Raw genomic sequence first — 10,419 nt, 5'->3', positions numbered from 1 at the left:
TTTTGTCGAATTCTGTGAAAATTGATGAAATGTTTTATTTGGTTTCGACTTGTTGTTTTATGTGTTCGAAAGGATTTTCCTAAGCGTAATGTAGGATCTTAGGTTGTTTTGATGTTAGGGGTATTTTAGTAATTTGGTCATTTTTTAGTGATTTTTATCGTAAAACTTCTTTTTGTTTGCAAGATGATGATTTCTATATTTCTAGGGTAATATTTTCCTAGCGTAGCGTGGTTTCTACAGTTTTGTCAATTCGAGATACTTTATCCGGATTTCTAAAACATATCTAGTAACAAAATAAAGCATTGGAATAATCATTTATCATTAGGAACCGTTGCAATCGAGTTAACGAGTTGATTAATCAAGTGGATGCCAAAATGGGGTGCCTACAGATGCCCCTTTTTGGCAGAGGGTTGAAGAGAACTAGATAGCAAATTTATTTTGGTAGATAGTGCGATATCCGAATGCCAAAGCTAGTGACAATCCATTTTGCAGCCTAATTTAGCAATTCGTCGAGGCGTTCGGATCCTTGAGGGTAAAACTCTCCCTGAACTAAAAAATGTCAGGTCCTTGAATTTTAGAAAATTCTCCTTAACTAAAAAGTGCAAGTGTGAAGGTGTGTACTGTGTAAAACTGAGTAAAGACTGAGAAAAAACTGAGCATAATCTGAGTAAAAGTGAGTATAATCTGAGCAAAATTTGAATGTCTTACTCTACCTACCCTAGGTCAAAGAGTAATAAACTAAACTTTTTGGGAGTCCCACTCTACCTGCTCAGGGTGAAAGAGTAATGAACTAATTTTTTGGGGAAGTTCTACTCTACCTACTCGGAGTAAAAGAGTAATGAACTAATTTTTTTGGGAGTCTTACTTTACCTGCCCAGGGTGAAAGAGTAATGAACTAATTTTTTATTTTTTTTTTAAGTTCTATTCTACCTACTCGGAGTGAAAGAGTAATGAACTAATTTTTTTGGGAGTCTTACTATACCTGCCCAGGGTGCAAGAGTAATGAACTAATTTTTTTTATTTTGGGAAGTTCTACTCTACCTACTCGGAGTGAAAGAGTAATGAACTAATTTTTTTGAGAGTCCTATTCTACCTGCTCAGGGTGAAAGAGTAATGAACTAAATTTTTTTTTTGAAAGTTCTACTCTACCTACTCGGAGTGAAAGAGTAATAAACTAATTTTTTTGGGAAATTCTATTCTACCTACTCGGAGTGAAAGAGTAATGAACTAATTTTTTCTTTGGAAGTTCTACTCTACCTACTCGGAGTGAAAGAGTAATGAACTAATTTTTTTTGGGAAGTTCTATTCTACCTACTAGGAGTGAAAGAGCAATGAACTAATTTTTTTCTTTTGGAAATTCTACTCTACCTACTCGGAGTGAAAGAGTAATGAACTAATTTTTTTTGGGAAGTTCTACTCTACCTACTCGGAGTGAAAGAGTAATGAACTAATTTTTTTTGGGAAGTTTTACTCTACCTACTCAGAGTGAAAGAGTAATGAAATAATTTTTTTGGGAGTCCTACTCTACCTGCCCAGGGTGAAAGAGTAATGAACTAATTTTTTTTTTGGGAAGTTCTACTCTACTTACTCGGAGTGAAAGAATAATGAACTAAACTTTTTTTTTGGGAGTCCTACTCTACCTGCCCAGGGTGAAAAAGTAATGACCTAATTTTTTTTTTTTGAAGTTCTACTCTACCTACTTGGAGTGAAAGAGTAATGAACTAAATTTTTTTTTGGAATAAATGGGAGATTTACACCACATTTGATTTTTTTTTATAAAAAAAATTGGATTTTGTAAAGGTCCGATAAACATTTTAACTCTCTTTGAATCTCAAGAGTTTTCAAAATTACTATCAAGAGGGTAACCTTTAATTCAAAGTTAACCTTATCCTTTGGGGTTGGAATTGACCAGGTTTCAGAATCAAAATGCCCCTAGTTTGACAAGGAACATTGCACTAGGGATAATTGAACATAATTTGAAAACGAATGCCCCTAGTGTAAGGGGGGAAACTGTACTCTTTAGAAAAAGGAAGTGCCCTTGTTATAAAAGTTTGAAATCCTTGATTACCGCAAGAGCAATAAAGGTTTAACTTTTAATGTTGACTTTTATATTGAAGATTTTGAGTCGGACTCAAAAAAATAAAATATTTCCTTTTGAGATTCATTGTAGAATCCATCATTTTCCCTCTTGGTTCACTTGGAGAAGTAGAAAATTTTCAGATCAATCGTAGACGATGCTCGTGACTTCTGAGTCTTTGCTTGGTTTAAGTTGGGTATTGAACTTAATTATTCGGACTTCAGATGTTTCGGCTCGAACCATTTTTTAGCTTTTCAACTATATGGAGATTTTCTTCTGTTTTTCTTTGTTACTCTAACTTTTGCATAGATTGCCCTTTCGGGTTTTCATACCAGCGAGCATGCTCTAGTTTTTGCCTAGATTTCCTTTTCAGGTTTTCAATCTAGCGACCTTTCTTTTCTTTTTTCTTTGCTCTGATTGTTGCTAAGACCGTCCCGTCGGATTTTCAACCTTGCGAGCTTGCCTTAATTTTTGCCTAAGTCGCCCTTTTTGGGTTTTCAACTTAGCAGGCTTTTTATCTTATTTTTTTTCTTTTTCTTTCCTTCTGAACTTTTGGAATTACTGTCTGATCATGCTTTACTACCTTCCTTAACTTTTTCGCACGGTACTTAGGAGGACTTTTATGGGTAGGCTTAGGACTGGGCATAAAAAGAAAGGAATTTTGAGGCTCAAAAACCTAAATGCCCCTTGTGTGGTATTTCCTTTTAAATTGTTTTCTTTTTTCCTTGAATTTTCTTCCCCATTTTGGATGATATTTCTTTTTCTTTTGAATTTTTTTTTCTTTTTAGATTTTTTCTTTGTCGGGGAACCTATTTTTTTTATTTTGATGTGATCGGGCCTGAAGTAACTTCTCATGTTGCCTACGTACCTCAGAATTTTTGGGATCAGACCAAAACGTAGTTCGAATTTTTCCCTCCCTTGGGTCAGGTGATCAGGCTGAGAAAGAAAAATGTAATTTTTTTTTTGAAAAAGGTTGCAAAGGGCTGAGAAATAAGATATTGAACTGGGTAATAGAAAAATTGATTCGGCCAAAGATGGCCTCCTTAAATGTAGTACCGTTTGATCTGATCAAAGTTGGTTGACTCTGATAGTTCGATTTCATCATAGTCTTGAAGTGACAGCTTTTCCAGGTAATATTTTTTGATGATGAACAAATCTTCCCAATTAGGTTTGAACTTCCCTCTAGGATCAAAAATAAGTATCCGATTATCTTGAGTACCAAATCTCCAACTTGTAAGTGATGGACCTTGATCTTTTTGTCAAACGCATGGGCGACTCTTCTTTGATAAGCCTGCACGTGGTACAAAGCTTTTATGTTATTTTCTTCAGTCAGGTTCAGTTCTTTGTACTGATGTTGAACTTAGTTTGTTTCTAATAATTGACTTTCCATCAAGTCCTTGATATACGGGATCTCCATTTCAACTAGTGAGATTGCTTCCATGTCATACACTAGAGAATAGGGAATGACTCCAGTGGAAGACTGTATTGAAGTACTACATGCCCCCAGTGTGAATAACAGCTTTTCTGACCATTCCCGGTGCGATCGACACATGTTCACGATGATTATTTTGAGACTCTCATTAGCTATTTGCTTCAACCACTCCATTAATCTGAGGATGGTAGGGAGATGATGCCGGATCTTGAACTTTGAACACAAAGTAATCATTGACTTTGAAATGTGACCCGTTATCAGATATCAATCCCAAAGGTACCCTATATTGACTTATAGCATTTGTTTTAATAAACTTTGCAACTTGAGATGCAGTGAAGACGACATTGATACGTTTTGTAACCTCTTCTTGGATCTCATTGGTATTTCCATTTCATCGAGTGAGTATCTATTCCATGTATTGAACAACACCCAAGCTTACACCTAACGCATCCTCATAGGATCACGTGAACAAGTCTTTTGAAATTTCTGAGTAAATTCACTATCCCCTCGTGTTCCTTTAGGGATAGGATGACTTCTATTTGAATCTCTTTAGGAGTAATTTTCTGTTCCAAGGTCAATGATCTTTGCTTTCTTGATTAAAAGTTGAGCCCGACTCCTCTTATCTTCTTGTTCAGGAGAGAAATCTATCCTTGAAGTTAATCCGTTAATGTGCTCGAGGTATTCAAAAATTTTCTTTATCCAATCAAATTCAGAAGGGGCGACAGAAAAACTAACTCGACTCAACAGAAAAATAGTGGATCGATCTAAAGAAAACATGATATTGATGAATTGAAAAAGAAAACTTGATTCAAGACTCATGAAAAATAATTACCCACACACAACGGACTTGACTATAGGCTGAGGACTCTGGATATTGCTTACAACCAGCAGGATTGAGGCAATTTGATATTCAGGGAATAACTGTGTAATTTTGAGAGATTCTGCGGCCATTTCTAACTGTTGACTTGGTACTGACGTTTGTTCAACTGATCGGACTTACAACCCTAACTAGACAATGAACGATTGAACTTAGGTACAATGATAACCCTTAAACCTCATTGAAAGTGAATTTAACCAGTTTTAGTATTACCCCCTTGATAACATTTTAAATGAACACTGAGATTTTATTGAATTTTGTGCACCAATCCATTAAACAATTTATTAATGTAATGACTATTCAGAAGGAAAATAATTTTATTGCACTCTTGAAAAATATTTACAAATAATGTTTTCATTGAATAACAACTTCCAACAAACATATTTCAATAATTTTTCATGTAAAAATAGATCTTTTGTAAATCAATTTTTTTTTCTGAAAAATATTTTTCTTTCTTTTCTTTTCTTTTGGAAAATATTTTTCCTGGAAAATACTTTCCCTTTATAAACCATTTTTCTTCTTTGAAAATGGGTTGAAACCCGAATTTAACAAAGAATTTGATTTTCATTTTGATTTAAATGGCCTGGCCCATCATGATTGTTGGATTGAGATGGACTGGGTCATTATGAATTATTACAAAAAATGGATTCTTTATTGGGTCGGTGCATCCATTTTAATCAGGTAAAACAAAAACTTTAATCCTTGAGGACAACATACATTCTGCTCTTATCATTCACATGCATTCATGATCTCATCAGTCACATACATTCATCATTCACAAGGTCCCATTTATTAAATAACCCGGGAACACCCACGATAAGTTCGAGTTGTGACCTACACGGGAGGTTTCTAGACTCTAAGCTTACTATGTGCAATGCATTTTTTATCTGACCACCATTGCCCAAGTACACCTATATACCTCTCAAGTGTACTCAATCAGATGGTACGTGGTGACTTGGTTTGATGTACCGTATAGGTGATAATCTAAAACTTCAACTCACTTCTATGAAGTCAAAAGTAGCCAGTTTAATCCCCAGATCAGAGGTGGCGTGCAATGCTTGAGCAAAGACACTCTTAAATCACCTCTTTTCTAGAATAGACGTAGTCTATCCTCCTAGTACCATAGTACATCGGAGCAGGATCTCGTTTAGACACTGATTTTGACCAAGAAGTGCAACTGATGTACTTAGATCATCTTTGATATACCTATGGGTACGAGTCAAGAGTTGTAGCTTTCATAAATGGTTTGGCATCCTACGAGGGGACCGATCACGTACTAGTACTACATTGGCAAACGGGACATGTGACTGTGCGGCTTACAATAGGTCAAAGGCTCAGGTCGCTCCAGCCTGGGTGCATCGATATACCTTTCAGAGTCACCTGATCAGACGGTACTGATGCCCCCGTTTAATATACCATAAGGTATGTGACTGGAGTTGTGTTTTTATGAATGACGTCGCATCTCCGAGGAGACCGAGCCACGCACTAGTGCCACGTTGGCTATAGGGGACATGCAACGTGCAATGTAATAAAATAAACATGCTAGTGGTATGTGCAAAACAGGGTGAGGTGTGCCCGGGGCTTTTTCAAACAAGTGGGCCCATGGGCCTAATCATATCATCAACGGGCCACAATCATAACAAATGCAAATATCAAAAGATTGTCAAAAGTCATAGCATGCTAATTACAAGAAATTAAAATCAATCAATCAATCCAAGCCAATCAATTAATTAGAATTAAGCAATCAACATGTTAGACTCAATGGTTCAATCAATCAATATATCCAAGGGATATGATCACATCAATCGGGTATCAAAAGGAAACCATGCACCCTAATGTACCACATGACCTATTCAAATGTGAATTTATTGAGTTAACTCACCTAATAATATTCAACATCATCTAACATGAAAAAAATATCATATGGAGCATCATTATATCGTATCGAGAAAATATATGAGAACCAATAAATTGTATGAAACCAATAACTTTAAATGAGTCAACTCAACTTGTTATATTGAGAATTGAGGTATCATAGCAACACATTATGGTAAAAATCACTCAAATAAGTAGCATACAATTAGCTCCTCTCGTGAGGGAGGATGAGTTCACCTAAATTGACTCACTTAAAAAAAATTCACCCTAACTTTTTTATTTTAAAAAAATGAACTAGAACAAAGACTTTTTTTCTTTTTTTTTAATTTATTATTATGGTCCAATCGAGAATCACTTTGGATGACCCTAAATTAATCAAGATTCTCAAAGGATATGGAATTGAGGATAAAATATTGAATTGTTGAGATGAGGAATGATGAAATTCTTTTTTTTTTTAAAATTAAAAAAAAAACTAGAAATACATCCCGAAAGAAAATCAAAGAGAAAGATCCTAGCATCAAATGAGCTCGTTCTCACAAAATAAATTAGCAACATTAACTGTGCTAACACTAGATAAATTCAGATTTTCTGTGAATTAGGAAAATACAATCTGAACTTGCATCGATGATATGTAAGGCTCCAATAACAAAATCGAGTGAATTTAGGTTCTAAATTAATCTACTCGATGAGATCTACGTTTTATTAATAGGTGCCCAAACTTAATTCTCACTAGAATATTCTGTAAAAATGTTTTAAGGTTGCTGTCCCAACCTTCTTTCAGCAACAATTCCAGATTTACAAAATACAATCCAAACTTGTATCAATGATATCCAAGGCTCCCGATAATGAAATTAAGTGAACTCAGGTTCTAAATTAATATAATCGATGAGATCTATATTTTATTAAAAGGTGCCCAGACTTAATTCTCACTAGAATGTTCTGTAAAAACGTTTTAACGTTGCTGTGTCCCAACCTTCTTTTAACAACAATTCCAGATTTACAAAATACAATCCAAACTTGTATCAATGATATCCAAGGCTCCGATAATGAAATTAAGTGAACTCAGGTTCTAATTAATATATCGATGAGATCTATATTTTATTAAAAGGTGCCCAGACTTAATTCTCACTAGAATGTTCTGTAAAAACGTTTTAACGTTGCTGTCCCAACCTTCTTTTAACAACAATTCCAGATTTACAAAATACAATCCGAATTTGCATCGATGATATCCAAGGCCCCTGATAACGAAATTGAGTGAACTTAAGTTCTAAATTAATCTACTCGATGAGATCTACGTTTTATTAATAGGTGCCCAGACTTAATTCTCACTAGAATATTCTGTAAAAATGTTTTTAACATTGCTATCCTAACCTTCATCATTTCATCCTTTTCATATGTCAATTTGATTCTTTCATTATTTAGGGGTCATCAAAAAGTGACCCTTAATTGGACAAAAATACAATACCCAAGATCATTCACAATCAAGCCATAAAAAATATAAATAAATAAATAACATATAAAATAAATCGAACTAAATAATAATAAAAAAAAACTAGGTCATTCTGGCAATGCTCCCATACTTGGGGTTTTTCAAGTCTGATCCTCAATAGTCCCTGGTGGAGTCGCCACTAAAAGCGCCATCGATCCGCGGGGTGCACGGATCCGCTTTTGACCTTTGAGGTTTGGGAGTCGCCACCTAGTTATTAGGGTTTAGGAACTGAACTTGGACTCTAAACGGATATATCAACTAATCTACTATAGAAAATACTGAGTCTGAGGATCACATTACGGGGTTGGAAGGTGTTAGGCACCAACCCCCGCCCGGCAAACGCCGATCTCTACTAATTTTCAAATAAACTACATTGCTAAAAGACTTAAGTAATAAAAAAAAATGAGAAACAGATACCTTTCTGAAGACAACGATCTTGTTCCCTCAGATCTGATAAAGTAACTCCTTGTACAGTATTCCTCGCTTCGTTCTGTCTCCAGATTTGATTTCTGATCTCCGAGGCAAAGTATCTTTTTCTTAGATCTGGATTCTTCGGATTTGTTTATGGATTTCTGGGTGTTTTTGAAGGGCTTTTAGGTATTTTTCGAGCTAAAGTTGAGGTATGGGTGTTAAGTAAGGAGTTAGGACTTCAAAATTAGGGTTTATAGGAGGTTAGGGAAGATTTTTGACCTACTTCTCTTAGGATTTATTATTTGATACGAAAATAAGGTGTGGAGGCTCCTATTTATAAACTTTTGTAAGTGCCTTTTAGATAGAGTTAAGGTTTAATTATAATTCTTTTAGAAAGAGTTATTATTTAGTTAGAATTCTATTAAATAGAGTTATTATTTAATTAGAATTCTATTAAATAGAGTTATTATTTAATTAGGATTGTTTTAAATAGAATTATTATTTTATTAGAACTCTATTAGGGTTTTGACTTTTAGTCTCATTTGATTGACTTCAAGATTTTGACTTTAGTCTTACTTGGTTGACTTTAATATCTTGACTTTGGTCTTACTTGAGTAACTTTAAGATATTGACTTTAGTCTTACTTGATTGACTTTAATTCTTTGGAAAACGACTTTAGTCTTACTTGATTGACTTTAATTTTTTGGAGAACCCCCTTTATTATATCTTTAATTCTTTGGACCCCTAGATGGAGGGGTCCTTGAATAAATATCTTGGCAACCATCAACAATTTTGCCTAAGAGCCTGATTGATCCGATTTTTTTGGTTCAAAATTCTAAATAATTTTATTAATGTTTCACTTTACATTATTTAAGATTTTATTTATTAATTTCAAAAATTTTAATTATTAAAATTGTAAAATTACCGTTTTGCACTCGGAGAGAACTTTTTGCATTTTAAGTCATTTTTCAATGTTCCAAGATGTTTTGGAATCGATTTTTCATAAGAAATTCAATAGGAATGTTGGTTTTTATCATTTATGAAGTTTTTTGTGTGAAATGGTTGTGAACTTTATGAGGGGCATTTTCATAATTTTGTCGAATTCTGTGAAAATTGGTGAAATGATTTATTTGGTTTCGACTTGTTGTTTTATGTGTTCGAATGAGTTTTTCTAAGCGTAATGTAGGCTTTAGGGTTGTTTTGATGTTAGGAGTATTTTGGTAATTTGGTCATTTTTTAGTGATTTTTATCGTAAAACTTCTTTTTGTCTGCAAGATGATGATTTCTATGTTTGTAGGGTCATATTTTCCTAATGTAGCGTGGTTTCTACAGTTTTGTCAATTCGAGATACCTTATCCGGATTTCTGAAACACATTTAGTAACAAAATAAAGCATTGAAATAATCATCCATCATTGGAAACCATTGCAATCGGGTTGACGAGTTGATTAATCAGGCGGATACCAAAATGGGGTGTCTACACCTTTGTTCAAAATTTTTGCATATATGTGAGAATGGTTGATTCCCTCAATGACCCTATGTCACTAATGTTGTAATGTGAAATTTTGCACACGTGGGTTATTTATGCGTCGACTTATTGATCTACCATGTGTTCGTGATTGGAAAATTATCATGTTCACAATTCCCATTTTTGAGAGATTCGATTTTGGAAAGTTCTAATTTTGAAACTTTATAATTTTTTAATTTGGAAAATTTTCTAATTATAATTTTCTACTTTGGAAAATTCATAATTACCAGTATCTAATTTAAAATTCGTCATATTCATGATTTTTCGATATGGATAATTTCGTATTTCCGAGTTGGAAATCTCATAAAGTAGCAATTTAGATGTTCCATATTGATGACTTTCCAATTTGGAAAATTTTCACGAATTCCTATTCTAGTCGATTTGGGAAAATATTTGCGCATTCGGATTTGTGATTGAAATATATTGCCACGTGGACTTTGAAGTATAGACCGGAGTTGAGGCTTTTTCAAATATTTTCATTTTTATGCAGAATTCGAGAATCATGTAATATTTAGCCATAAGATTCGTTTAGCACATCTGATATAGTTTGATGATGATAGGACCCTAGCTTGACTTTAGTCTCTACCCGTTGACCGTAGAATAGTTTGGATCGTAGTAGAGACCGATCATCTCGATCGGGCGGGTTCGGTGCCTAATACCTTCCGAAACCCGTAATCTGACCTCTTACCCATTTCTCTTACTCGTGGACCAAACCGATCCATTTTGGAGTTA

Source organism: Akebia trifoliata, unplaced genomic scaffold (genome assembly GCF_017979445.1).
Source record: "Akebia trifoliata isolate Shusen 1 unplaced genomic scaffold, ASM1797944v1 Contig00372, whole genome shotgun sequence".
NCBI classification, from domain to species: Eukaryota; Viridiplantae; Streptophyta; class Magnoliopsida; order Ranunculales; family Lardizabalaceae; genus Akebia; species Akebia trifoliata.
This window is presented reverse-complemented; position numbering follows the sequence as displayed.